A 3328-nucleotide genomic window follows, 5' to 3' on the forward strand; every position below is an offset into this window, starting at 1 on the left:
GGAATGCAGCTCATATCAGTCCAGTTGAGGATATTATACACATCATCATCAACAGACAGTAATCCATTTCTGTGTCCAATAAATGTCTTGCCTCTCTATTTTTCACCTTAATTTATTTTCTCACACTCTCCCACTTCTTCCACCCTCTTCCCACACTGTCTCCATTTTCACATAACCATTTTCAATGCTTTTATGTCCTCTAATCTTTCAGTTTTCACCAGAGTGTGAATAGTCAGTATGTTAGGGGGAGACATACGGACGTCTCTCTTTCATGGTCTGGCTTGCTTCACTCAGCAGTAAATCTTCCATATTTGCCCACTTGCAATCAAATGACATGTTTTATTTTAATGGCAGAATAGTATTTCACAGAGTCTGTGTGCCACACTTTTTCAATTCATTCATCTGTTCATGAACATTTGGGTTGGTTGCATGTCTAAGCAACTGTGAATAATGCTGCAATTAACATAGATGAGCAAGCACTTTTCTGATTGGGCATTCTCCTGTCCTTTGGGTAGATACCCAGGAGTGGGACTGCTGGATCATATGGTAGTTCTACTTGTAGGTCTTTGAGGAACCTCCATATTGTTCTCCACAGTGGCTGGAAAAATTTACATTCCCACCAGCGGTGTAGGAGAGTTCCCCTTTCACCACATCCTCACCAGCACTTATCATTTTTAGGTTTATTAATCTTCACCATTCTGACTGGGATTAGGTGGTATCTCATTGATGTTTTGTTTTGCATCTCCCTTATGATGAGGGAGACTGAGTATTTTTTCATGTTTTGGCTGTTCATATGCCTTCCTTTGAGAGTTGTTTATTTAGCAAGCCACTTACTTTTAAATCTGTAATTACAATGAAGAATAAACCAATTATGTAATTCTGAACTGGTCAGAGTAGTACCAGACCAAGGAATCATAACACTTTCTGAGGTACAAGTTCCTTGATTTATATTGAAAGACTTAAATTCAAAGAGATTGACCATTTTCTCTATCAAAGAGAATGCCTTATGTTTAGGATAGAAAATATATGTTTATGTGGGGTTCTAGGATAGCTGGTTACTAGGGAAAACAATAATTTGCCCTGAATCTCCCCCAGAGGGAAGGTCAAGGATCTCAAGAGGGTAATGGCAACAAAGGGCATGAGATTCCTTAATACAAAACAAAAGGTTTTTCTTAACTTCCTTGCTTCATTCTACACTCTGGTTAGGGAAAACAATCTTATTTTAAATCATTTTTATTCTTCCAATACTATATTTCTACGCATGATTATCTTTTTTTATTGTGCTCCTTAGATATTTAGAAACCTGGGGTAGGAGCAAAAACCAATTGTTTGTGCTGATATTTCAAAACATATTTTAACACTAAACAGTATCAATTCCTAATCATTCAAAAAGTTATTTACCATCCACTGTAAAAAGAGGGGAAACATCGATGAGAATAGTTTCATTAGGTCACATAGCAAGCAAGTGATGAAGCAGAAACAATTCTGATCATACTTCTCTCTTTTCTGACCGGCTAGATACCTTTTTCTATCTTGCATATTTGTCAATACATAATCTGATGAAGCAAGAATGTCTGGGCTTCTGGACTTGGTGAAACCCAGAAAGTTTGTTGTAGAGCAGGGAAACCATTTTTCCTTTATGGGCTATGGGAAAACTCTGTGTTAACAGAGACTGACCTTTCCTTTAATTAATCTTGTTCAGAGTCTCACTAGTATGCTGCAATGTATCCTGGACATGGTCAAACCAATGTGAGAGTAAAACTGTAAAGGATATGGAAAGGGAGGTAGGAACATACTTGGTATTCTGCCAGTCAGATTCTTTTGCTGTGGGTAGAGGTCTGCTGTGCTAGTTTTAAATGTTTATTCAGGATAGAGTACACATGCATACCTGAAAGAGGTGAAGCCCTTTGATAAGGCGTCATTACACCATGATCCCCTCTCCCTAGCTCTCCAGTTCTCCAGGATCTTGGGCATGTGTGCATACATACGGAATGTTTTCAGGCTGACCTGGGGATCTGAATGTATGGTCAGCCAGCCATGTGGCTTAGAGCACTTTTCAATGTGCTGGCAGCTGCACCACTAGGCTGAGCCTGGTGTGCTACAGTTTTATAGCCCCATAAAGAAATAAGCATAAAGTAGCATCACTGTCTAAACTTCCTTTTTATTAATTTCATGAAAGCTTATTCCTTCAGCTTCACCTTTAAAAAATGATTATTTATTTAGGGGTCAGCAGGTGGTATGGTACACAAGGGTGCTGGACTCCCACATGGCCAACTGTAGTCCGAGTCCTGGACCTGGTGGCTTGCTTTCCCACTTGCTCTCTCTCTTGCTCTCTCCCTCTCTGGCCAAATTCAAATAAATAAATAAATAAATAAATAAATAAATACAGTTAAATAAAATAATTCTTAAAAAGATAATTATTTAATTTTATTTATTGTTACTTTTTAATTTGACCAGGGAGAGGAAGAGGGAGAGAGAGAGAGAAGGAGAGAAAGTGAGAAAGCAAGCCTCCAGGTCCAGGACCCAAACTGTGGTCGGCCACGTGGCAGTCCAGTGTCCCAACCACCACACCACCTGCTGGCCTCTCAGTTTCACATTTTTAAACATGTATAGTTTCTATGAAAAGCAAGCTGTGAGATACAGTTGTCATAAGAGCCCATAGTCTCTGAAATTCCAGGATTAGCTGTAAAGAAGACTAGGTAAAAGGTGGCTGTTGCCATACAATGCAAATTGCTGAGCTGGACTTCCAGGCACTTTTTTGAGTTTCCAGGGAGATGTAACTGTTAGTTACACTTCTGTATTTCCATCCCCATCCATCTGTAAGGCCCTCTCTCACAGCTTGGGAGTTGCAGGCAGAGACTAGAGATAGAGCTTCTAGGACTTGAGTTTTCCTCTGCTTGGCTCTCCCAGAGCCAATGAGCCATGGCAGTGGAGAATGTTAGCTGATCTTTTGGCTTTAAGACAATGACTGGATAGGATAACAAAAGGCTATCCCTAAATTATTAGGTTGAGTAATAGGAAATTGTCAATATTCAACTATTCTGACTTTCAAAAATGGCAGTTTTCAGGAACCAGCAGTTAGCATAATGGCTATGTCACTGGACACCCACGTAGTCAACTGTGGCTCACGTCCTGGACCCAGTGGCCTAAGACTCACGCTGGGTGTGTGTGCATGCGTGCCCAAGAGCTGGAGAGGAGAATGGAGGAGAAGGGACTGTGGTGTGGCCAGCCCCCCTAGGGGGTGATTTCTTGCTTTCTGTATCTTCTGTCTGTCTCTGTCTTTCTGGCGAGCACACATGCCCTGTAGCAAAAAAAAAAAAAAAAAAAC

At 40.4% G+C, this 3328-nt stretch overlaps 1 pseudogene; it reads right to left on the minus strand.

Annotated features, from left to right (window-relative positions):
• The window catches only part of LOC102478137 (rap1 GTPase-GDP dissociation stimulator 1-like), an 11273-nt pseudogene that overhangs the window by 3820 nt on the left and 4125 nt on the right, over positions 1-3328 (minus strand).

This window comes from Tupaia chinensis, unplaced genomic scaffold (assembly GCF_000334495.1).
Source record: "Tupaia chinensis unplaced genomic scaffold, TupChi_1.0 Scaffold143859_1, whole genome shotgun sequence".
Lineage (NCBI taxonomy): Eukaryota > Metazoa > Chordata > Mammalia > Scandentia > Tupaiidae > Tupaia > Tupaia belangeri.